This window comes from Tachysurus fulvidraco, chromosome 17 (genome assembly GCF_022655615.1).
Source record: "Tachysurus fulvidraco isolate hzauxx_2018 chromosome 17, HZAU_PFXX_2.0, whole genome shotgun sequence".
Taxonomy (NCBI): Eukaryota; Metazoa; Chordata; class Actinopteri; order Siluriformes; family Bagridae; genus Tachysurus; species Tachysurus fulvidraco.
This window is the reverse complement of record NC_062534.1, coordinates 21673726-21683213: the sequence shown is the minus strand read 5'-3', so window position 1 is coordinate 21683213 and position 9488 is coordinate 21673726. Positions and strand designations below refer to the sequence as shown.

The 9488-nt window shown below is 37.7% G+C and overlaps 1 protein-coding gene and 3 non-coding genes across 8 annotated transcripts in view; all 4 read left to right on the top strand.

Annotated features, from left to right (window-relative positions):
• The first annotated feature begins 1507 nt into the window (after positions 1-1507).
• The window catches only part of LOC113635723 (coiled-coil domain-containing protein 73), a 68143-nt gene continuing 60162 nt past the window's right edge, over positions 1508-9488 (top strand). Inside the window, exons 1-2 of one of the 5 annotated variants that reach the window (XM_027135334.2) lie at positions 1508-2631; positions 3882-3994. The gene's annotated coding sequence lies outside the window, so the exon portion shown is untranslated. The remainder of the gene's footprint in view (positions 2632-3881; positions 3995-9488) is intronic. The other 4 variants (XM_027135330.2, XM_027135328.2, XM_027135327.2 and 1 more) reach the window with 4 other exon arrangements.
• Positions 4433-4505, top strand: trnam-cau. Its single transcript has one exon. It is a non-coding gene; the product is annotated as a tRNA-Met (tRNA).
• trnam-cau lies at positions 7579-7651 on the top strand. Its single transcript has one exon. It is a non-coding gene; the product is annotated as a tRNA-Met (tRNA).
• On the top strand, positions 8651-8723 carry trnam-cau. The gene has a single exon. It is a non-coding gene; the product is annotated as a tRNA-Met (tRNA).

The window sequence follows — 9488 nt, the reverse complement described above, 5'->3', positions numbered from 1 at the left end:
GTATGTTTGAACCAGTAAAAGCGTAGAAGGCGGGATTACACAGAATGCGAGTATGTTTACGGAAGTATAACCGTACGTTAACCGATTGGAGTTCTTTAACGTTACAAAATTGCTAACGCGTATGCGCAGGAGAAATGACTGAAAACTACATTTCCCATCATGCAACGCAAGTCCAACTTTTTTGTTTTTTTCAAATTCAAGTCATTTTTCTAAACGTAGATTTGTGGGTTGTGTAAACAACCAGATAAACACGTATATTATACAATATACTGTATATATATTTATTCGTTTGTTTTAATTGAATATTAAATGACGTTTAATAAATCGTCACTAGAATCAGAATTTCACTAGAATCAGAATCATGAGACATGCAAATATGTTCTCTATATTAGAATTGTACTGAGATTTTAAGGAAAAATAGGTTTCTGCTAGAAACTGACACCAGCAGTACAGACAAGCTAACGATGGGTTTTATTTCTAACAAATTAATTAAATATTTTCTCAATCCATATTGATCAAACCACACAAACTAGATTAGAGACCAGAGACTGTCTGGACTTCTCCAGCTCAGCACTTAAAATGGGTCATGCCATGGAGCCTGTGAATTTATGTTTAGTCATCACTAAAAATAGACGCTGAATGACTATTGTAGTGAATGGTCTCTCTTCTGCCAGATTTTGCTCATTGATTCCTCTTCACTAACTGTTCTAGTATGACCTGTATGTTTTGGGTTTTTTGTCAGAGGATGAAATATGGCTTATAAATTGATTCCATTTGGGCATGACACATTCTTTGAATGCTGCAAAGCCAGCACAAATTCAACAGACAAAACAGCCTTGTTGGTCATTTGTGTAAAAAGCTGTGAAAAAGCACAATAAGTTCAGTTCTATTGATAAGTGTGAGGTGCTTATATTGTAGGAGATTAGCTCCAAGTTATTAAAACTATCCTCTCACCTCTTTGTAGACCACATGATAGGTTTTTTTGTACTGTGTTACCTCCCTAACGGTTTTAGAGCGATGGTATTTTTAGTTTGTGACCTACTGAACCAGTATCAGGATGTCAAGTCAAGTCACTTTTATTGTCACATCACCACAACACATGTGCCTTGGTGAGTGAAATTCTTGGGAGCGTGCTCCAGAAATGTATTCACTGATATCACTGACACTTCAGGACGCTGTGTAGAATGCTGTCAGGCAAACACCATAAATGTAAATAAAACTGTAACCCTTTAAATACATTTTATTTCTGGATTTCCAATTAACTAAGTACAAAAATGTACAATGAAAATTTAAACACAATAAAAGGGTTCATTTACACTGAGCTGCTGTATTTTTTTTAATATATTTTTCTATTAATAGGGTCATATAATGCTTGTAAATATATCTCATTTATAATTTACTTTGTAATTAATCAGTAAAATATATTAGAACCAAATTCAAACTACAGATAGTTAGATAAAAAGATACACATTTTTTGGTTAAATTTAAATGTTAGTATTTTTTAAATGTTAATCTCTTATTATTTCATGTTTTAATAATTGAAACAAACTGAAACATTCTAGAAAATGCTTCATCTCATGAACTCATTCTCGCACACATTATAAGAGGTTTTTGTTTGTCTGAGAGCAGAGAACACTACATATAGCTTTAATTGTGGTTTTATAAACACTAAATAATCAGTGGGTGTGTCTAACATCATGTACACACACATGCTGAAATCTTCAATAAAATCATATATCAAGTCACATAGTATTTGACATAAATAATTAAACACCATGTCACTTCTTTCACTGGATCATACTCATCAGGTGCAGCTGTTCTAAATGATACAGTCTTTTATTATCATTGTTGTTGTTTTTTTTTGTTTTTTTTTCCTCTGCTCCTGTAACTGCTAAAAATTCTGTGTGTCATCAGGATACCATGAGGAAAGAAGTGGTTAAGGTTCTGCGTTGTTAATTGGGGCTCTTAACCCTCTCGGATCCAGGGGTGCTGTATAATGGCTGACCCCAACCTCCAAAGTTGGGACATGCAAGGAAAGAATGTCACTGTGTTGTACTGTATATATGAAGAAATAAAAATCCTAAAGCAAAATGGCTACAAATGCTAGAATCTTTCAAATTAAATAGTTTTATCAAATCATTGGTTCAGGTATAAGTAAAGCAATTTTTTTTTTAATTCTTCATGTCTAAACATTACAATGGTCATTTACAATGTGGTGTAAAGAGAAAAGACTACAGGGGTTCTGTATCATAGCTGAACCTGCGCTCAGGCCCAATCCTCTGAAGTTGGGACATGCAAAGAAACAATGTCACTGTGTAACCCTATTCTATTCTCACTCACTCACTCATTTTCTACCGCTTTATCCGAACTAATCGGGTCACGGGGAGCCTGTGCCTATCCCAGGCGTCATCGGGCATCAAGGCAGGATACACCCTGGACGGAGTGCCAACCCATCGCAGGGCACACCTATTCTATTCTGTTCCATTCTATTCTATTCTATTCTATTCTATTCTATTCTATTCTATTCTATGTAGTGACAACTATTCACTTTGGGACAGTCTTTATATGGACAGGGCCGCACCCTTAATCTAATGACCGAAAAGCCATGTGCAGTTCAAATAGTACATTAAGGTATGTATTGTAATTAAAAAACATTCTGTAGATTGACATACAAACAACTTTATACACTTTATACACACCATACTGCACATGGACACTTTAAGGACAGTAATTAAAACCACACGCATTTATGTATATGTATATTTATATACATTATTTTTCACTTATATTTTCATATTTAATATAGTGTTTTTTTATATAATTTATCCTTTTTTTTTATTTATCTACCTCCTTTTGGTTATATTTTTTATCCCAAATTGTATTCCTTATGTTTGAATACCGGACAGATGGAAAAAGCATTTCACTGCATGTCGTACTCTGTATGTATGTGTATGTGACAAATAAAATTTGACTTGATTTGAGTAAAGGTCTTATTGATGGGTTTACGCTGGTAAATGTATTAAATTTTGAATCAATAAAAATCACATTATAATACATAGTATGAGACAAGACTTATTCAGGAACTGAGCAAGCAAAGTGCTTTTGTGATGTTAGTTATTTCTTAAGCACAGTGTTAATAATCCCAAGAGTTTCCATCATCATCATCATCATTATCATCATCATCATCAGCAGCAGCTTTATTTAGACATAGACCAGGTAATGGAAAGATCTCCAAAAATCTCCACCAAACCAACTAAAAATCAGCATTTATTATATTCAATCTGAGGAAATTCTTTATAGAACTGTGAAGGGCTTAAATAAGTGTATTAATGTTTAAATGTGAATAAAAATAAATGGCTATTGTTTAAATGCAGACGTAGGTGGATTTTTCAAACATTAGGTGTCACCAAATCCTACATTTCTGGAACATACTTTGTGCTGTAGTTTTTCCTCCACTTTTATTCTTTAGAATCGAGGACATTATAATCGACCCGATGCTTTTCCAGTATGCTTTTAAATAACTCCTTTAAATAACCACATACAAACTAACAACAACAAAAAAATCATGTTTAAAAACAATTATTTACGCAGGAAACAGTATTCTACCACAAATTCGTGGTTTTTGGATACAGCCAACCAAATATGTTATGCATAAACATTAAATTAGTTTGTGTATTAAAAATACACGCACGCACACACGCACACGCACACACACACACGCACACACCTGTGTGTGCGTGTGTGTGTTCAGTATAACAACAAATACACAACAACAACAATATTTAATAAACATTAATAATAGAAGCTTTTCGAAAGAAAGAAAGAAATAAAGAAAGAAAAAGAAAAATAGTTTTCTTGTTATTTCCACTTTCCCATCCCAGGCATCTGATTGGTCCAATCTTGGACGGATAAAGTTGTGGTTTCAGGACCTGATTTTATTGGCTGTTGTTTCTCGAAGGTTCCTCAGGTGAATGATTAGCTGTTCACTAATAAGGTAATTAAGAAGGATGCCATAACGTAGTCTAACTTGACAAAATGTATACCATAAAGAAAGAATCGCGTCTAATTAAACTCATGTATATTTATTTATATACCTGCAATTGTGTTCTAATAAAAAAAGCTGACATGGTATGCGGGTTGCCAATTGGCCTGGCTAATCGAGTTTGATAGCTGACAAAATGGCGTAGGCGTGTTTTAATTATTAAGGTTTATATATTCAAATGTATTTGTTATGTGCACCAAATTTAGACTCATGTATTCTACGCAATTCTACACAAACGACAATAATGAGCAAAAGCAGAAAAATACATGATTAATTAACTGATAGTTAGATAATGAACTAGCAGCTAATGCTTGCAAAACATGTCCACCTAATAGGGAGTCTACTTTGTGCATATTCTTCTTAAAGCCTACTTGTGAGCTGCTTTCTGCAGCCTCGTTAGCGCAGTAGGTAGCGCGTCAGTCTCATAATCTGAAGGTCGTGAGTTCGATCCTCACACGGGGCAGTTAATACAAAACACGCTTTCATTTTTAAGTACATAAGATAATTTATTAAGGTTCTTAGTGGGCTGCAATTTACAGCCTTGCTATTACAACCAGGGCTGCAATTTACAGCCTTGCTATTTTTACAGCCTTGTTAGCACAGTAGGTATCACGTCAGTCTCATAATCTGACAGTCGGGTAGTTGACGTGACATGGCTTTTTCACTGTCACAGAAGATAAAACATAATTTGTTTCACATTTTCATAATTTAGAATATGTAAATGGTTAAACATTTTCTTGTTTTATATGAATTTATTGTTTTAATACCCAAGTTATTGTTAGTTTTTTTAGAACTTTGAGCCAAATCTCAAAATTGTCCTATGGTGTGACAGTAGACAAAATTATTTCATAAATATTACATTTTATAAATAAAGAAAATAATGTTTAAAAATCATAATGAACACTCCTGGCATAATTGTGCAAGTGTCTATTTCACTAAGTGGACATCACTTTTCATATACATACATTTCTAAAAGTGTAGGAATTTCATAAAGTTTGTCACAGAAAAAAATGTCCTTTGGTGTTATGCAAAAACCTAATTTTAATTTGAGCAATATCATGGACAACTACATTTAATTGAAAGACCCCACTAAAGGTCATGTGACTGTAGACCCCTATGAAGGCCATGAGAAGTGCACATGTTTCTCTCAGAATTGTTTAAATATTTAACTATGTTTTAAGACCACTGAAGTTGTTACGTTTTTTTGTCCTTTGGTGTGACACCATTCATCTATTCATGTTTAAAAATGATTCTAATTAATACTTTCATGTAAAATAAATATCTCTTTAAGAAAATAATGTTTTAATAATGTGAACAATTCTGTCTCAAGTATTTATTTTGTTATTTAATATAATTTCTTAGTACTTAGTACTTAAATGTCACACCATAGGACACATTAACAGTATTGTTGAGTGAAAAAGTGAAAAAAATATGTGGTCATTGACAAAATGAGTGACCAGTACTATTTTCTGAAACTGCAGTTTTCATACTCCACAAATATATGTATTTTTTCTTAAAAAGTTATGCTTTCCAAAAAAAAGTACTTTTTCTTGGTAATTTGTCAACTACCCAGTCGTAAATTCGATCCTCACATGGGGCATGTAATCTTTGTCCCCCATTTTCTCTGGAGTTTTCCACAGGACAAAAACCTTGTCTCCTTTTAAGGAACAACAGCTGACTTGCTCATTTGTTCTGTGTAAACCACTAACACCGACCCTGGAAAACTGCCAGGGAAGAATGTTCTGCAGCCTTGTTAGCGCAGTAGGTAGCGCGTCATTCTCATAATCTGAAGGTTGTGAGTTCAATCCTCACAAAGGGCATGACACTTTTGTCCCCAATCTGCTTGTGAGTTTTTCACAGGACAAAAACCTTGTCTCATTTTAAAGAATAAATGGGTGATTTGCTAATTTGTTCTGTTTAAGCCACTAACACCGACCCTGGAAAACTGCCAGGGCAGCATGTTTTGCAGCCATGTTAGTGCAGTAGTTAGTGCGTCAGTCTCATAATCTGTAGGTCGTGAGTTCAATCCTCACACAGGGCATGACACTTTTGTCCCCAATCTGCTTGTGAGTTTTCCCCAGGACAAAAACTTAGTCTCCTTTTATGGAACACATGGCTGACTTGCTAATTTGTTTTGTTTAAGCCACTAACACCGACCCTGGAAAACTGTCCCCAAAAAAAAAATTTGTCCCCAATCTGCTTGTGTGTTGTCCACAGGACAAAAACCTTGTCTCATTTTAAGGAATAGGCAGTAGGTACGACCTTCACGAAGTAGGTAGCGCGTCAGTCTCATAATCTGAAGGTTGTGAGTTCAATCCTCATACAGGGCACGACACAGTTGTCCCCAATCTGCTTGTGAGTTTTCCACAGAACAAAAACCTTGTCTCATTTTAAGGAATAGGCAGTAGGTACAACCTTCACGAAGTAGGTAGCGCGTCAGTCTCATAATCTGAAGGTTGTGAGTTCAATCCTCATACAGGGCACGACACAGTTGTCCCCAATCTGCTTGTGAGTTTTCCACAGAACAAAAACCTTGTCTCATTTTAAGGAATAGGCAGTAGGTACAACCTTCACTGCAGTAGGTAGCGCGTCAGTCTCATAATCTGAAGGTCGTGAGTTCAATCCTCACACAGGGCACGACACAGTTGTCCCCAATCTGCTTGTGAGTTTTCCACAGAACAAAAACCTTGTCTCATTTTAAGGAACCCAATCTGCTTGTGAGTTTTCCACAGAACAAAAACCTTGTCTCATTTTAAGGAATAAATGGGTGACTTGCTAATTTTGTTCGGTTTAAGCCACTAACACCGTCCCTGGAAAACTGCCAGGGCAGAGTGTTCTGCAGCCATGTTAGCGCAGTAGGTAGCGTGTCAGTCTCATAATCTGAAGGTTGTGAGTTCAATCTTCACACAGGGCATGACACAGTTGTCCCCAATCTGCTTGTGAGTTTTCCACAGAACAAAAACCTTGTCTCATTTTAAGGAATAAATGGCTAACTTGCTAATTTGTTTTGTTTAAGCCACTAACACCGACCCTGGAAAACTGCCAGGGAATCGTTTTCTGCAGCCTTGTTAGCGCAGTAGGTAGCGCGTCAGTCTCATAATCTGAAGGTCGTGATTTCATTCCTCAAACAGGGCGTGACACTTTTGTCCCCAATCTGCTTGTGTGTTTTCCACAGGACAAAAACCTTGTCTCATTTTAAGGAAAAGGCAGTAGGTACGACCTTCACAAAGAAGGTAGCGCGTCAGTCTCATAATCTGAAGGTTGTGAGTTCAATCCTCACACAGGGAACGACACAGTTGTCCCCAATCTGCTTGTGAGTTTTCCACAGAACAAAAACCTTGTCTCATTTTAAGGAATAGGCAGTAGGTACGAATAGGAATAGGCAGGAATAGGCAGTTGTCCCCAATCTGCTTGTGAGTTTTCCACAGGACAAAAACCTTGTCTCATTTTAAGGAATAAATGGGTGACTTGCTAAGTTGTTCTGTTTAAGCCACTAACACCGACCCTGGAAAACTGCCAGGGAAGCAGGTTCTGCAGCCTTGTTAGCGCAGTAGGTAGCGCGTCAGTCTCATAATCTGAAGGTCGTGAGTTCAATCCTCACACAGGGCATGACACAGTTTTCCCCAATCTGTTTTCCACAGAACAAAAACCTTGTCTCATTTCAAGGAATAAATGGCTGACTTGCTAATTTTTATTGTTTAATGCCACTAACACCGACCCTGGAAATTTGCCAGGGAAGCGTGTTCTGCAGCCTTGTTATCGCAGTAGGTAGCGCATTAGTCTCATAATCTGAAGGTCGTGATTTCATTCCTCACACAGGGCGTGACACTTTTGTCCCCAATCTGCTTGTGTGTTTTCCACAGGACAAAAACCTTGTCTCATTTTAAGGAATAGGCAGTAGGTACGACCTTCACGAAGTAGGTAGCGCGTCAGTCTCATAACCTGAAGGTCGTGAGTTCAATCCTCACACAGGGCACGACACAGTTGTCCCCAATCTGTTTGTGAGTTTTCCACAGGACAAAAACCTTGTCTCATTTTAAGGAATAAATGGGTGACTTACTAATTTTGTTCGGTTTAAGCCACTAACCCCGTCCCTGGAAAACTGCCAGGGAAATGTTTTCTTAAGCCTTGTTAGCGCAGTAGGTAGCGCGTCAATCTCATAATCTGAAGGTTGTGAGTTCAATCCTTACACAGGGCACGACACTTTTGTCCCCAATCTTTTTTCCACAGGACAAAAACCTTCTCATTTTAAGGAATAAATGGAAGACTTGCTAATTTGTTCGGTTTTCATTCCTCACACAGGGCGTGACACTTTTGTCCCCAATCTGCTTGTGAGTTTTCCACAGAACAAAAACCTTGTCTCATTTTAAGGAATAGGCAGTAGGTACGACCTTCACGAAGTAGGTAGCGCGTCAGTCTCATAATCTGAAGGTCGTGAGTTCAATCCTCACACAGGGCACGACACAGTTGTCCCCAATCTGCTTGTGAGTTTTCCACAGGACAAAAACCTTGTCTCATTTTAAGGAATAAATGGGTGACTTGCCAATTTTGTTCGGTTTAAGCCACTAACACCGTCCCTGGAAAACTGCCAGGGAAACGTCTTCTTCAGCCTTGTTAGCGCAGTAGGTAGCGCGTCAGTCTCATAATCTGAAGGTCGTGAGTTCAATCCTCACACAGGGCATGACACAGTTTTCCCCAATCTGTTTTCCACAGAACAAAAACCTTTTCTCATTTCAAGGAATAAATGGCTGACTTGCTAATTTTTATTGTTTAATGCCACTAACACCGACCCTGGAAATCTGCCAGGGAAGCGTGTTCTGCAGCCTTGTTATCGCAGTAGGTAGCGCGTCAGTCTCATAATCTGAAGGTTGTGAGTCTCATAATCTGAAGGTCGTGAGTTCAATCCTCACACAGGGCACGACACAATTGTCCCCAATCTGCTTGTGAGTTTTCCACAGAACAAAAACCTTGTCTCATTTTAAGGAATAGGCAGTAGGTACGACCTTCACGAAGTAGGTAGCGCGTCAGTCTCATAATCTGAAGGTCGTGAGTTCAATCCTCACACAGGGCATGACACAGTTGTCCACAATCTGCTTGTGAGTTTTCCACAGAACAAAAACCTTGTCTCATTTTAAGGAATAAATGGGTGACTTGCTAATTTTGTTCGGTTTAAGCCACTAACACTGACCCTGGAAAACTGCCAGGGCAGAGTGTTCCGCAGCCATGTTAGTTCAGTAGGTAGCGCGTCAGTCTCATAATCTGAAGGTTGTGAGTTCAATCCTCACACAGGGCACGACACAGTTGTTAGCGCAGTAGGTAGCGCGTCAGTCTCATAATCTGAAGGTCGTGAGTTCAATCCTCACACAGGGCGCGACACAGTTGTCCCCAATCTGCTTGTGAGTTTTCCACAGAACAAAAACCTTGTCTCATTTTAAGGAATAAATGG